At 39.4% G+C, this 16882-nt stretch overlaps 1 non-coding gene across 6 annotated transcripts in view; it reads right to left on the reverse strand.

Annotated features, from left to right (window-relative positions):
• LOC109038355 (uncharacterized) overlaps nt 1-16882 on the reverse strand; it is a 121092-nt gene that overhangs the window by 11850 nt on the left and 92360 nt on the right. The gene's annotated exons all lie outside the window — the stretch shown is intronic.

Consider the following 16882-nt stretch of genomic DNA (forward strand, 5'->3'; position numbering starts at 1 on the left):
TCAAGTGCGGAATTCCTTAAATATATTGTCTCTGTGTTCATCCCCTGACTTTTCCCAGTTATCTGGGCCCATCTTGACTAAGGCCATCTTGTCGTACCCATTATATCACAATTTTGTTACATGAAAAATTGATCCGGAGGATCCGTATAAATCAAAATATTTCTATTTCGCTTTTTCTAGTTTATTAAAAAGTGAGAGTGCGTCTTGATCAAGGCGATTCGGCAAATGTGCTGGGATCTTACAACACTCCGTGAACTGATCGGCCATCGATTAAACGAAACTTGATGAGCATTTGGTAACATGTGGCGCAGCTTCGGATGCGTTGTCAAACTACGCAGAATATTGTTAAAAGAGGTGAATAATTCGTCGATTTCCTTACCTTAATTGGCAACATAACGCCCATAAAACTAGATCGTGTGACGTACGGTCAGCACTTTCAGCGAATAGAAAACGGGGATGCAACTCACTGTAGAATATCAAATATCTGTGTAGTTCCCCTTCTATATATCTCTGTTGTAATATACAAGTTTGGTGGTAAAATAATAGACGTAAAATAATAGATTTTCTCTATCTATTTTAATTGAGCAAATATTTGATAGGTAAACTTACTTTCTGGACGACCCTAACGTCAAACTACGCTCCTAATACTCTGCAGAGAAAAATGCATCGCATTGGTTCCTTTTGAATTCGAGTTCTACAATATAGTCCCAATAAAGTGGAGAGACTGTCATATTGACGACGAAACTGCAAAAAAGTGTATCTTAATTGCGGTGTTTCAAAATTTCGCCTCCTTTTTCATTTTTCAGAGGAGGGCCAAACCAACGCCATGGTCTGAAATTTTCACGGAGTATTTTTCTCTCGAAGAAGGAAAAGCACTTAAGTCTTTAATAGAAGACGTAAAGTAGTTTTGCTTCTAGGACTGTACGTCCACCTACCTTTCGTCCATTAAATAAATGTCCACTGGTATTTATGTCCACTAAACGTTAAGTCCAGTCTTTATTAAGTCCACATGATTTAATGTCCAACCATGAATGTGTCCAAAATTTTCCAAATTGTGAACATGTTATGTCCACATTTTTTTTATTAATTAAACATTTTTCTGTAACAAATGCAGTCAAAATTGAAAGTCCTCTTTAACTAGTTGTTTCGTGCGCCTTCAATCTTGTAGGATACTGTGCAACGCCTCTGACGCGAAATAGTTGCTTAAAGCGTTGCGGCGCGGCAGGCAATCAGCGTGACATGCGCATAGGCGCCTACAAACCTAACGGGATACTTCAAGCGTTGCGCAATGCGCGACGTATCCCGTTAGGTTTGTAGGCGCCAGTGCGCGTTCTGCGCTGCTAACACGCCGCTCCGCTCTGTGTTAGGCTCTAATATTTAAACTCGCGGAGTCAGCGTTTTTCAACTCATGATTTTGAAATGTTTGCACTCTCTGCATTGATTATTCCCTTTTAAACTGATGAAAAATAAATATGTACGACTGGAAAATATAATGTTTTTTTTTTGTAAATATAATAGTGGTTCCGTGTCAAATTTAATGATTTCCAAAGCATTCAAATTTATTCTTTTATGTTTTGGGCTTTTACTGTGCTGCAGCGTGGTGTAAGCGCAACCAAACGCTCAAAAAAATTGTGGCTGAAAAGTCTGTGGACGTAAAAAAAGTGGACATAAAGTCCGTGTACCGTAGTTTTCTCTTTCGAAAAAAGTATGACAGGAAGTGTCTGCAGTTTCATTACTGATACATTATACTTTGAACAGTTTGTATCTTGACATTTACCAAACACTTTTTAAGAGTTTCTTTCTTGTTTGTAGGCGCATAAAAAAGACCTGGAGACAGTATGTTAAAGGCAGAATTTTATATATTCCAAAAAAAAAGGGATCGGAGAAGGATCAAGGGTATATCCACCGAAAGAATAAATTACATGGAGGTGGGGGCTTAGTTTCGGTGTTTGAGTTTCTAACGATCCGCATAAACACTCTTCGCTGGCGACTGGCGTGCAACTATAGCGCTGGAAATAATTCTGAAAGCCTGTCAGAACTCCTGCAGCCGAGCGACTGAAAAAAAGGAAATATATGCTTGCACGACACAGGTTAGCACCGGGGTTGATGCACCCGCGCAAAAAAACACGAAATAAACTTGAAAATTACGAGCGGGGGCTTTTTGATTCGATGTGGCAACTGGGCTGGCGCTGCAGACAAAAGACGACTATCCGCATTGCAACGATCAACGATGCGCTTTCGGCACGGTGCAAAGCCAAACACGAATAAAATGCCGAGTGCGGCCAAATTGGGTCACTAAAACCCCCCCGATCATTGCCCGGGCGAAATTCCTACCGCGCCTTCTGTTTGTGGTGGATGGTTGCAATTTCTTGGGGAACTCTCCGCAAACATATCGGGAGCGCTGAATTTAGATTCTGAATCAACGCCGTTGGAGAGGAAATAGGACTGGCAGGATACAAGCACCGGTTTTTTATGAACGAAAGAACATATGGACCACGTTAAGCAGAGAGGAACCAAGCCGCATCAGCATTTGCTAAACTGGAAAAAAAACACATTGGATCTAGAGTCCAGACTCTTAAAAACATCGACAAGAAAACATACTCTTGATTCAATCAGATTTAAGCTTTAATCAAGAACCAAGCCTCTTAATTTGAGCGGATTCCCTTTTGATTTAAGCTTAAATCTGCTTGAATCAAGAGTCCTTTTTCTTCTCAATGTTTTCAAGAGTCTGGACTCTAGATCCAAAAGGTTTTTTTTCCAGTGTAAATTTAATTGGTCATTTTAATTTTTTACATGAAAGCAGTTGTGCGGATTTTTGTGCAAATTTCAGTGAATTTTCTCCTCAGTACAAAGCAAATTCCTTAAAATTGTGAAAGGAATTCGAACAAACCTTCTCTCGTAAAAAATTAAATTGCCTGGCTAAATTTGGAAATAACTGATGTGGTGATAATAATTAATATTAATATTAATATCAATATTATTATCAATCAATCATTAATATTTTGAAAATATCATTTAGCCTATCAGTAAGCCTTTGATTTTGGATTAAATTTTTTAGTATACAAAATTTTTATAGGGAAGGAGATGAATAACATCAAGGTTCCTTTCTGTCAAACGCGGTCCACATGGTACTCGATCGCCGTGAAATAACTAAGTCCTAGAGTTTTTCATTTGATCGTGGAACATGAATTGGACTACATTTTGCAATTTGGAACTATATATTCTAGCCCGGTTTACCATATGCACATAAGTGTTTTTCCAGAAGAGTCAGAATTTATAGTTCCAAATTGCAAAAGTGCAGTCCAATTTACCGTAGAATGCGATATGGAAATAGAGCAAGGGAAAGGACGCGCGTTGATGACGGCGCAGACATACAACTATTCGTACTTGATGGATGTCCGTGTTGCATTTGCTAAATTGAAGGCGCGACGGCGCGAGGCGTGCACTCTTAATGCTAGAAGTACCAATACTTTGATCTCCTCCAGCAAGTTACATAGCATGAAGCATGACTTATGAGAAATATATTTTAAAAGAAACAACCATGACAAAGGAGCTATTTGAACGTGAGAATACTTACATTCCCTTTACCATTGCTCTCACAGAAAAACAAGATTTGAGCCCCACTCACAACAGATTAAGTACTTTTCATTTTAATTCGTCTGCTTGACTCCTTGACTGTACATTTTTTTCATCTCTTGCATAAAATTTGACTTGTAAGGTTCACCGATTCAGCTTGGCGGATGAGAAAAATTTTCTCCATCAAGTTACGCTGCTTTTGACTACTCAATAAATGGACTATAAGGACCACGTTAAGCAGAAAGGAGCCAAGCCACATCAGTTATTGCCGAGTATAATCGGGCAATTTATTGTTTTACATGCAAACGGTTGCACGGATTTTTGTAAAAATTTTAGTGAACTTTCTGCATAGTGCGAAGCGAATTCCTTAACATTTTCAAAAGAATCTGCACAATCATTCTCTTGTAAAAAATTAAATTGCCCGGTTTTTGGCAATATCTGATGTGGCTTGGTTCCTTTCTGCTCGACGTCGTCCGTATTATTGCACAAAGCGGCAAGGCGGCGTGGGAAAGAATGCAAACTGCGCTGCTTTTCGTGAAAAATGAAAAGCTCCGGCCAGCAGGTCGCGCAGTTGCCATGTCATAGGAAAATTATCCCATTTCTCCGAGGAGAAGCTGGACTCGATCGGAACTTCGACAGCGGGGCGGAATATTTTTACTTGTGCAGTCTACTCGTGAGCCGGGGTTTACCGCGAGATTTATACGTCCAGTTTATCGGTTTGCCAAATCGACGTTGCACCCACCCCTTCCCCCTCCGACCGTGTCGTCCTCGTCTTTGAGGTGATTAATTTTTGTATTTATAGCCGCATAAAATGCAGCCGTGTCTCTTTGACGTCCGATGCTCCCTTTTACAGTGATACATTGATGACCCGGCCCTGCAGGGACCGATATTTTCGGGGACAGGTGTTAATGTCTTGCTGTAAATGTCCAATGAAAAACAACCGATGTAATAATGTCCAATTTAAAGTGTTAAATACACACTTCTTCCAAAGTGCATAAAATTCCAACGCACTCTGCCTGGTCTGAATTGATGTCCAATATGCAATAGGTCCACTATTGATAAATGTCCTTCAAAAGAATGTTCCGTTGTATAGAAAGTCCTTCCTGACTCATTTTCTGATTTTAGTCACCTTTATGAAGACATTAAATACCTTAATGTAATTTTGATTTTAAAAAAAATCAATAGTTGGACATTCTATCCGAATATTTTCCGTTAGATATTTTAAATGGATGATCTTTTGGTGCGAACCGATCAGAGGGTGGAATAGCCGTGGCATTACTCTCCCTTCACACATTTTTGAGACACTGGAAAAAAAAGTATCTTGCTTAAAGTAAAAATATTCTCACATTCACCGCCAAGGAGAAACTCTTTTCGAATATAGAGGAAATTATGTTTGTATCAAAATATCAAAACAAAAGTTGCTGATATCAAGGAGAAACCTACTGGAACCAAGGATTTAATTTTCTATTCGAGACGGATTTTATAGGACAAGAAATGTAAGTACTTTTTTCTCTCTGGTGAAGATAGTACGGAAAAAAGCATGATTTGAGGGACAGAGTATGGTAATCACAGATAAACTCTATTATAACAAATATTGTACCTCTCACCGCATTTACCAAAACTATGATAACCGCCACCAGATGTCTGGTTATCTTTACTCTACAGTATCATTGTGTCAAAAATCAAGTAGACACATTATAGACTTTACCATTCTTCTGGCAAAGTCGTAATTCTTCCGATGAGCGCATCACGAGTTAAACGGAATGGGGGAAGAGGCTTTAAGTATCTCCTCCGAAATACAAAAAAAAGCGGGAAAATTAAACGGGAATTAAGGGGAGCAAGTGACTGAGATTAAAAGAGCGGGGGGAGGGGGGGATTTGCAATTCAAAATCACCTCGGTTCGGGCTCGGGTTAAATAATTCATCGCAATGGCTTGGACTTGACCGCGGCCGTGCACGGTGGGCAATACATGAATTCGTAATCAAAGGCAAAGCGAGAATAATCGACCATCGATATTTTCCCATTTTAACTACGGTAAAGAATCGATTATTAGGGCACACCCCGATAATCGATCCTTTTGCATAGGTTTAAATGGTTGATCAATCGATTCATCGCAAAGCACTCCAAACGCGGCGCTTCGACAAATTTGCACGGCGCCCGTCCAAGCTACCCGATCCATCAAGGACCGATCGCTCAATTGCCCCCCCTCCCCCTTCTTCGTATCTTTCTCTGACGAATGGCAAAGACTAGAGTGTAAGGGGTGATAAATTCTTTGCTAAGTCATTATCTCCTGGGTTGCCCAGTTGCGCGGGCTAACTAATAAACGTGAGAAAAAATTACAGCATCTCATTTGATTGTTTTATTTGGAGGAGGGGTGAAGGAAGGGCTGACAATCCTATCTCTATCTACAAGTGGGGGAAAGAGAGAAACTTAAAACAATGCTACAGTAAATAGGGAGCCTCCGGTAATGTTTAGAAGGGCAGAGAACATTTCAAAAAGTCAGCTCGATCTTTTTCAACCCCCGAGGAATGCTATTAATTCGAAATTTCAAGAGCACAAAATCGAGAATCTTATTTTTGAAAATTTTCGAAGATTTTTTAAGCATAAGTTTCAGGAGAAATTAAGGAAGCACTCCGGGAAAAAGGCACTTGACCCCATGTCTTATGCACATTCCTTCCTGCCTATGTTTATTGTATTTGCACTTCTTCCTCTTCATTCCTCCGAAGTTAATGTATAGGCTTTACAATTGTTTGAAGTGTAACTGTACTGAATAGGCAACGTAGCTCAGTATTTCGCGCTTTTTTGGAAGCTATGGACTTCTTATATAACGGCTTTTTCTGGCTCTTTTTGTCCCGAGAATGACCTTTTAGGCGAACAACACCCAACTTACAACCGAAAATTCATATTCTGTGCATATTCAGCACGGAGCCCATTTTTCTGACCTCCGTTTTCGCATTGAAAGGCATCGATCTCTTTTTGCGACGTAAATCGAATTATACTGCGATGTGAACGATGAAATTCTTTTCAATCGCCATCGTGTTTGTTTTGCACGTGTACCAGGCTGGCGAAATAAATCGGAAGAATATCCGATTTTGATACACGGATACACAAAAATTACACTCCAATCAAGAGTTTTCTGAGAGAATAACTGAAAAATAATAAAATCGAATAATCGGGAAATGCGTGGTTTTACCTAAGGTGTGCTGTGCAACGCAAAAACGCCGTAAACGCCATTTGAAATTTTTGGAAACCACGTATCATAACACAAAAACTTGTGCACCTTGGGACAACGTTTTTACAGAATTCTTTTACAAATACTAATAAGAGCTTAGCCTGAAAATTTGAGGTGCATGGGTAGAACCGTTTTTATTTTTAAAGTGTTAAGCTCCAAAAAACGCGGGAAAATCTTGATGGATTTACAGCTTTCTTGCTTTGCACGGCATATACTCTGCACACAAAATGTAATACAGCTGAAAATTCTGTGAAACAATCCTCAAGGATGGTTCGCCAAGGTTAGCTAAAATGCCTCAAGATCCCAGAGGAAAGTTTCTATTCCAAACCAAGGATTTCCACGGAAGTGAGAAGTTCTTCGGGGAAACTGTTGGTCTGTTCGTCCTCGTGGTTCAAACTTACTTGAGACTTTCTTCGGTTGTCGGCACACTCGCCTTAGTTCAAACTTGTCGCCAACACGTACCTAATAAATCTTCAAAACGATAGTTCTCTTCCGCGGTGAGGTGTCGTGCTTTGTGATATATCGATTGATCTTCCTTTAAACCTATGGAAAATCATCGATTGTCTGGTTGAACACCTTGAGGATCGATTCATTACCATAGCTTCAACAGGGAAACTATCGATAGACGATTAATCGCACCTCGCCACTTTTCCTCGTAAATCAGCCTCAGATCTATCTGGAGGATCCGGCAAAATTAACTTAAAACGATAAAGAGAGACGATTGATGGGAAGCATTCGACGAAAGCTGAGGGTCAAAATGCAGGCTAGATGCATTTAAAACTTTGTTTATTCAACTAACGAGAAAAGTTACGCAGCCAAAAAAGTGAAACAGTTTTTCCTCTCTCTTCTTCGTCAAGCTCTACGTTTTCGCTTATCTCCGAAACATAAATTTTAAGCAGAAGCGCTCACAAACTACAATTAATTTCCTCGTGATTCATTAATGCAGTAAAAAGCGTTAACAAAGGCGTAATTTCACTAAAAAAAAAGCACCCATCTCGTGATAGATCTGCAGCGACGTGATGGTCATTTTTCATGGATTAGGTGCAAAACGGATGGTACGTTGGTTCAAGACGGAGGAATGAAATCTAATTTTACGTGACGGGATGATACTAAAATGGAGTTTGATCGATTCATGGATCACACTTGAGAAAAATAGGACAAATTTGAAAAATCTTTCTTGTCTGTGTGCATTTTTGACTGTAAGGGATGGTACTGTGGCGGTCAAATGCCAAGCACTGAAAAAAAAAAAAAAAAAAAAAAAAAAAAAAAAAACACATTGGATCTAGAGTCCAGACTCTTAAAAACATCGACAAGAAAAAATACTCTTGATTCAATCAGATTTAGGCTGAAATCAAGAACCCTGCCTCCTAATTTGAGCGGATTTCCTTTTGATTTAAGCTTAAATCTGATTGAATCAAGAGTATTTTTTGTTTTCAATGTTTTCAAGAGTCTGGACTCTAGATCCAATGTGTGTTTTTTTTTTCCAGTGTTTGATTATGAGACGAGACTGCACCTATGCTACCGTGCTAAGAAAAAACGCCGTATGAACATTCGAGAGTTGCCACATTTTTTTTGGATAAAATATCTATTTTTAAAGAGAATTTCTCATATTTTTCCTTGAAATTTTCAGATATTTTAGATCGAATTGCGAGCAAAATTTTTCGACAAACTCGATTGAAAATATCCAATAATAATGGAGGAAAATTAGGTTTTCATTGAAGGAAATTTAGCAACGTCTAAAGGTTCATACGGCATTTTTCTTTAGCACGGCAGTATGGGAGTGCGGAAATTGATCGGTAATGTTCTGGGACTTAAGTTTTTCGAGACGTCTCTGGGAATATCCGGGTGCCGCATAGTACCAGGCACCCGGTTGGAGTTTGACGGGCTCTTGCGGAAACCGCTCTCATTCTTCGTCGAAAGAACGTAACTCGATTTCCATGTGAGCCGTGGTAAGCACGCGGTTGTACCGGTGACAGAGCTCATCTTTGATTTCACCCAGTTCTGCGACGGCTCAGAGGTTGAGCTCCTAGAATGCTTCAATGCACGCTTCCATAATTCAGGAGAGGCTCTTTAAATACTGGAATAAATTGTAGACTTGCGGAATCACCCGAAGAGGATCCATTATTACGGAATTATGTGAATTAGCCGTGTCTTCAGCATGGCTATCGATATCAATATTAGACGGTATGGTTTTTTTGTAGGTCAATTGGACTTCATTTTGCAATATGGAACGACTGTTTCTGGCTCATTTTCAGAGCAACGTATGATCCCTTCGTTTCCTTCTGCATTTAGGTGTTTTAATGGATGAGTTAGAAACGGAAAAATTGAGTCCAATTTTATTACATTGTGAAATGAGAGAGATGAAAATGACTTGAATTGCTTTACATTTCTTTCCGGTTCAATAAAAAAATTCAATCACATGAAACGAACAGTTAGTTCGATGAATCAAAAGTTTGGTTTGAAAAACTAAATATTTCGATCGATGTATAGCACTGAACGGGAATGCGACTATTGAGATGAGTTACTTGTGTGAGGTTCGGATGAATTTTTTGCGGGAAATTCGAGAAAATCGTGTCTAAGCATGCCACTATTTAATGGAACTATTCAACCAACGTAAAAATATAAGGATCAAACTCAGTAATAATATGGAAAAATGGTTTGGATGTGATTAATTTTGGATTTTCGAGCTTTTAAAAATGATGAGATTTGATGACATAATGATGAGATTTGAAAACAACAGTTTTTCAAGCTATTTTAACTACTGAACTTCTACAGTTCCCAAAAAGCGATCGTAAGTTATGGACGTGCATTTATTATAGGAACATCTAAGATGAGCCCTCTTCCACCCCCCCCCCCCTTGCCCGATAGAATTCCTGACTATATAGTTTAGTTCAGTGTAAAAGAGTAAAAAAAGTATGTGAAATTAGTGGATTGTACTAACAATCAGTTAAATATTTGTTGGCATAAAACAAAAACAAAAAAATTATTAAGAAAATTAAAGGAGTGGGTCTCGGAGAGCCTCTCCGTTATTTGGAGCTCGTAGGTTACTTAAACAGGCACCATAGACGAACATGAATTTCATCTTCAGGAAAAGGAAAAAAACAGTTAACAGAAATTTTTTTAACATTATAAATCTAAAGCAAAATTCAATTTTTCCAAGTGGACAAAAATATGCGTTTCGGCCAAAGGGGTTGGGAAGAGCATACCTTAGTGTCAGGGAATGTTTGAAGATGCAATAGGAAGAGGGCAAAAAATCTACGACAAACTCACCACTGTTCAAGCGAAAAAATAGACAAACTTAATACGATTTCCTGGTTATTGCTCTGGGCAGATACTGAGCGGAGCGCAAAGGTTAGAGTTGGCTCCACCTCGGTCGGCGATTGATGATCATGGGGCAAAAACTTGGCTTTGGAGTGTCGTACCAGATAGTGCATTTACAAAAAGTGGATCAAAATGTAAAAGCACCTCTGGCCCGCAACCCAAAACTTCTCGCCGACACGGTCGACTTCCATTAGGAACGCTCACAACTTCAGCGCGGTTTACTGGAGTTACGAACTTGGCTGGATTATGAGCTCCAGCGCTATCTTGCGGTCACCTGCCAAGACGCCGTCTGACGAGGAATAAGGATCTCGGCCAATCCACCGCACACGAAAGTTCACGACTTTCTTTGGAGTGAGTCGAAAACGAACACTTGGATGAAAACTCAATGACCAAAACTTAGATTTCCTATTAAAATTCCATCAACGATCCACCGATATGCTTTAAAAATTGATAATTTCTACCCTTAATCTTAAATTTGACCTCATAGTTCTCGCGATTATACTGTTAGTAGTTCTACACGGGAAAAAAACACATTGGATCTAGAGTTCAGACTCTTGAAAACATCGACAGAAAAACAAGCATAACTCCAACACAATGTGTTGATAAGGCGCGTCATTAACTCGCACATATCAACCCCTTTAGTTTTCGTTTACAGAGATTTCAAAAAAGGCAAGCAGCACAACAAGAGAATTAACGATCCAACAGTGCAAGGTCAACGAGGCACCTTGACGAGACCGTGTATTGTAAATCTAGAAAGCTATTCGAACAAATTTAAGTTTTTTGATCTGCCTCAAGCAAAATCTTATCAGATTCTTGAAGAAAAGTGCTACGGAAAAATTTAAGCGAAGAAAGGAAAAATTCTGTCGAACTCCTAGAAGATAAAGTCGATTTAAAGGTATTTTTGGGCTAAAATACCCAAATCACCGGTATTATAAATCCCGTTATATTATTGAAAAGAGATTTATACTCGATATAAATGCAATTGTATTAAATATGTCTTGATTTTTTTATTTTAAACGTCTTTTCATGCAAAGAAGCTTAACCATGTCCATGCTTTATTCATTCATGAATTGAAAGTAAGCAATCCACATCCCGAAAATCTACCGATTTGCCGTGAAAAATTGCAGAAACTTGATATATCAGGTCGATGTACCCACTCTTTGAATTTACCAATCGATTTAGTGAGTGCACGTATGTGAAAGTCAAAATGCTATAGTCATTTTGGGTGCATTCATTTTTCATGAAACAATTGTAAGTAATTTCAATCCCGAAAAACCATACATTTTCCGTATAAAATCGAAAAAATCAAAATATGTCGACTCCCTGACGTGAAAATTAAATTCTACGTGTGAAAATACTTATGTATCGATATGCTGAACAGAATGCCCGCCTCTCCTCGTAATTTACAAACCGTTCCTATACTCATCTCAAAATTTTTCTCAGAGCTTTGTGTTATTATCAGCTTCCATTTAAACCCCGGTTTGATGGCCGAATCGGCTGCCCAAAAAGCAAGCCATTTTTGAAGGGCTCTATGAGAAATTCGTGATATTATCAGCTCTCAGGAAATCACCCCATGGGTAAAATTGCTGGTATAAATTTTCGAGAGCTTAAAATAATCGTATTCAAGAAACTAAGGCATTAAACTATGGAGTCAATTTCGTTTTAATAATGTAACGGGATTTACTTGTCTTCAGGTCAAAACTCATACAAGGAAGCCCCTTGCAAGAGGCTAATTTTTTGTAATTTCACTCAATTTTTTCTCCTTTTTATAATTGAATTGCTTGTCACATTCTGAGGTCAATCATATTAAATTGTAATTTATACATTTCTTTTTTTTCCCCTTCATTTTATTTTTTGTTTGGAGAAGTTTTGTTGATTTCTTCGGATTTCGAATACTGTAACTTCTCTTCTATTTGGCCGATTTTTATGAATGAGACCTCTTTTAATTCGTGTTTCAACGGAGAGTAAGGAAAAAATTGCTAAAAACTCGCGAAATAATTTTTTCGAAAATTGGGCGAATCCTAGCGTGACGGTGAAATGGTTAATGAAGCGTAAGTAATTGGGCGAGGAGCTGAGGATCCCGGCCTAGCTTGGCGACCGTCATTAGCTATTGTTCGTCGAGACGCCGCCGACGCAGTGATCAGGAGCGTGGGGAAGAGAGGGGTAAGTGGATTCCTGTATGAGCCACGTTTAGCTAATGGTCTAATGAGTCTCGAGGCTCATCACAGATTGCACTTACACAGATTGCACTGTATTTCTTAGTTTTAATAAGAAATAAAATATAATTCTGTAAAATTAGTAAATAAATACCAAGACAATTATTCAGGATGTCAAAGACTGACTGAAAACTTTTTATTAACCTCATATGATAAAAATATTATTATCAGCTGACACTGACATTGTTGTCAGATGAACAGCACTATCAGAGCACGGGTACCAACTTTTGAAAAGTATAACAGAGGTTTGGAGATCTGTCAAAGCAACGTTCTGAACAAAGCGGAGGAGTTAAATTCTCATTCCGAGAGTGCCGACCTGCTCAGCCATCCTCGAATCAATTCGCTTGATTCTGCTTATATATGCATATTTTAAATCAGCGCGTCGTACTCTTAGGCTTTTTTTAAGAAAACCAAGTAACGTAGACTCTTGGTATTCACTGCACATAAACTAGAGAGCCCCAGAATGAGAAACAACTTTAAATCATAATTATTGACGGATAAATAAACTTTTTACACGCTTTGGAAAATCTCAGAAGTTCGCGGTAGTCACTTTTCGGTAAGGAACTAAGGGACTCGGTTATTGTATCGAGCAAGGTTCGAAACGATCGCAAAGGCGGTATACTACGTATACGCGCCAATACTCTTGATTCAATCGGATTTTTGCTTAAATCAAGAACCAAACCTCTTAATTTGAGCGGATTTCCTTTTGATTTAAGCAAAAATCTGATTGAATCAAGAGTATTTTTTCTTGCCAATGTTTTCAAGAGTTTGGACTCTAGATCCAATGTGTTATATTTTTTTTCAGTGTAGGTTGCCGAGATATCCATCTCAAACGGAGAAACATAGCGGCTTTTAGGAAGCACCGTGATATAGTGGTGGAAAATCTAATTTCCTGAAACTCCACATCATCTTAAAAGCGTCTTCATTTATCTGCGAGTTGATAGTTGAAATAGATAAACAAAGTTATAGACTAAGAAGACATAGGGAGTATGGAGCTGTCCTATCGGTAGAAATAGGTGGTTCTTGTAGACTATAAGGGGGTAAATGATGGACTAACCATATAGGGTATCTCGTGATTTGCCGTTGGATAGTCTATTATCTACCTCCTATGCCAATTGAAACCATTCGCTTCCACCAATAAGATCTCTCCATATCCCTCTTGTCATCTTTGTCTAGGGCTTTGTCCATCAATTTCAACTATCAGCATGCTGATCGCAACCTTGGTTACAGAGATAAGTATCGAACGGAGTCTAACACCTAGACATGATTGGTTCATCAAACGGATTACTCAACGCGTTGCTCTGTAACCAACAAGCTGGTAATTTCTTAGGATGAAAATAGGGTCTCTATTTGTCTCTGAAGATATAGATTTAAGCCATCTTCGAGCAACTCACAATCAAGTAACTCGTCAATTTTAATTAGATGATAAGCGCGAGATCTCTGAAATGTTTCGTCTCCGGGTTCAAAATATAATTAGTTTAAAAGTGTGGAGCGGCACCGAATTTTATCGTCTCACCGATGAGGTCACCGGAGATTCCTCCGATGGCATCTAATGAGAGGAGAGCTCAGCGGCTGATTGATTGAGGAGTAAGCTTGATTAAGTTCAATTGAGACATGTAAATGGTACGGCCACTGCCGAGTGCCGACCCGCACCGCAGCGACGATTCAGCCGGGTTGCTCCATTAAAATCGCCCGTTTGCCGTTGCGTCCCTGTAAGCAGCGCAAATTTCGTTCCAACCGTAACGCTGCAGGCACCGCAGAAAGAAAAAAAAAGAAAAAAAGAAAAAGAAAAAAAATTGATATCCTTGATGTCCGACATATATCGTTAGTTATAATGTTTTTCCACGGGAGAATGGAAAAAGTCTGACAAAAAAATTGAAGACTTCGCGGTATTGCGACGAGAATACGCAAAATTGTAAGAAAAAATTCTCCTACTCGATTCAAGTGCAATACGTCCTTAACTGGGTAATTTTTTTTTTCTCAGAAAAGCGGTGAAATTGGTAATTTTGAATGGCCCAAAATTGTAAGAAAGAATTCGATTACTCGATTGGAGTGAAACACGAAGAAAAGTCGCAGCCTTACAGTTTCCAGAATAACCAAGCGAGGGATACAACAAAGTTTTATTTTGTCAAAAAATAATAGGCAGGAACTACCTTGACTGGTTCAAAATAATTCTCACGTGTTGTTAAGTGAGGTGGTCATATTAAAAGAAAAATTTCTGAAGATCAAGGATGTGATCGGTCGGATTTGTTTTGCCTTCATATTAGCGGTTATGCAATGCGACACGAGAGTCAAAACAGTTGTATGACGCCAAACGTACTGATCCTCAGGGTTGGGCTTAAGACGAAGATGAGTATCGAACCATCAATATATTTCGGGTCGAAACACTGAAAGAAGTTCTGTGGGGCTTGGACATTTGACCTTTCGTCAGTTCAAGATTTAGCCAATTTACAACCGAAAAAGAGGCTTTATCATAACTCAAAATTGAGTTATTAGTCTACTGGAGAAATTTTCTGCGAACATTCTGACAACTAAGAAACGCATTCACCAAGGGCAAGGTAACGGTAATATTATGACTTGATAGTAAAAATGCAACTATTACTGGTCACAGTTATCGTTAAGCAAGTGAAAGCTCAGAAAGGAACATAACTAATTTGGCAATCATGGCAACTACTTTTTCTCAGTGTAAGATTGATGTTGATCAAAGTTCCATCTCCATGTACTAGGATTCTTTTTCCCGTGTACAGAGTCAAAAGACGCAACTTTCTCACAACTGCTCACAAACATCTATTACGAACACGACAAATGTCCATGGATGTGACGAAGATCAGAAAAAATACCATTCCGGATGGTAAAATAGTGGGATTTGGCAGCCCTGGGCACGGATCTCTGTTGCCCGGCGGGCATCGCCCGCGGCCCGGGGTCGGGGGGGGGCGGAGGGGGGGGGGGGGGCGTCACTGGAGCGAAAAAAGGTGGGCCGAGTCCCTGCGCCCTGCATGGCGCATCGCGGGTTCATGCCACTTAACCTATCTTCGTTAACTGTCCCGGTAGCCCGAGCAGTCCCCATTCCGAGGTTGGACGATTCAATTCGGAGGTATTTCCACTGCACTCCACCGCCGTATTTATAACCCCCCCCCCCCCTCCCCCCGCCGGCATTTATCACGACTGTGTCAATTGTTTCCTCCGCTGCAGGACGCTCGTCCAACAGGCAACGATGGTCTCGCAGGCACGCCTAAAAACTGAGCCAGCTTCATTCGAGCGGCTGTCAGAATCAGGATTTCAGGGCGAAAAATTTCGGATACTGTCCGGGTTCACCGAAAAAAAGGATGCTCACTTAACATTCTGGATGCACTGGAAAAAAAACACATTGGATCTAGAGTTCAGACTCTTTAAAACATCGACAAGAAATAATACTCTCGATTTAATCGGATTTTTGCTTAAATCAAGAACCAAGCCTCTTAATTTGAGCGGATTTCCTTTTGATTTAAGCTTACATCTGATTGAATCAAGAGTATTTTTTCTTGTCGATTTTTTTAAGAGTCTGAACTTTAGATCCAATGTGTTTTTTTCCCAGTGAAACGCGGAATTAATCGCCACAGCAGTTAGCTTTACATCTTCACATCGCTATAGTACCTGCTGCGGCGGTTAATTTAGAGTTTTGTGAGTTGTCGCACACTTTTTTACATCCAGAATGTTAAGTCAGCCCCTTTTTTATCAATGGTAAGTATATAGGATTTCTGTAAATCATATTTTTGGGGGGGAGGGGGGCGGGGTTCGAGTCTGTTTTGAGTTTGATTAACCTCACATTTTTCCTGCGAGACATTCAAAGTCATCTCTCAGTACAAAAAGACGATAATCTTTGATGACTCATTCATGGTCAATTTCCATAGATTTGGAGAGATAAAATGTTGTCTTGCATACTTTGAAAGAATCCTTTCCTCAAATTTATATAAAGTGATATCGCATTCTCAAAAGCATCATGCCACGAGGCGTCTATTACACTCCGGTCTATTACAGGCTTTGAAACGTTTGTTATACGCTGCACATTTTCCAATTTATGACCCTTTTCCCTTGTCATTTCAACCCGGAAGTGCCTAAAAAGTGCAAAAGCTGCGCAACGCGTATATTGCTCGAACGATGAACGCCTGTTCCTTACGGAATATTTCTTGAAACATCAGCTTAGCAATGAAGCCAGAAGTTTAAGAACTGAAAAATCCTCCTTCAGAACATACATTTTCTTTCAGAACGATTCAAAAGATTTGAGAAAATATTTGGTCACTACTTTTCCAGGAAATTTGTTTTTTCTCCAGTGCGACAAAAATCAGTTATTGTTCCGTTCGAGTGGCAACACCTCGTAATAAGGACGTAATAGCAGTTTCAATTATTAATGCTCACAATATTGAGACTTGAGCAGCGAGACAATATCCTCGCGAAAACCGTGGCACTTAGCTTCGAGATGTATGAAGTTGATATGATAACGCGGGCAAAACGGCGGGATACATATTTAAACTCAATTTTCCAGAACTTCGGTGTTTGT

Source organism: Bemisia tabaci, chromosome 8 (assembly GCF_918797505.1).
Source record: "Bemisia tabaci chromosome 8, PGI_BMITA_v3".
In the NCBI taxonomy this organism is placed as follows: Eukaryota; Metazoa; Arthropoda; class Insecta; order Hemiptera; family Aleyrodidae; genus Bemisia; species Bemisia tabaci.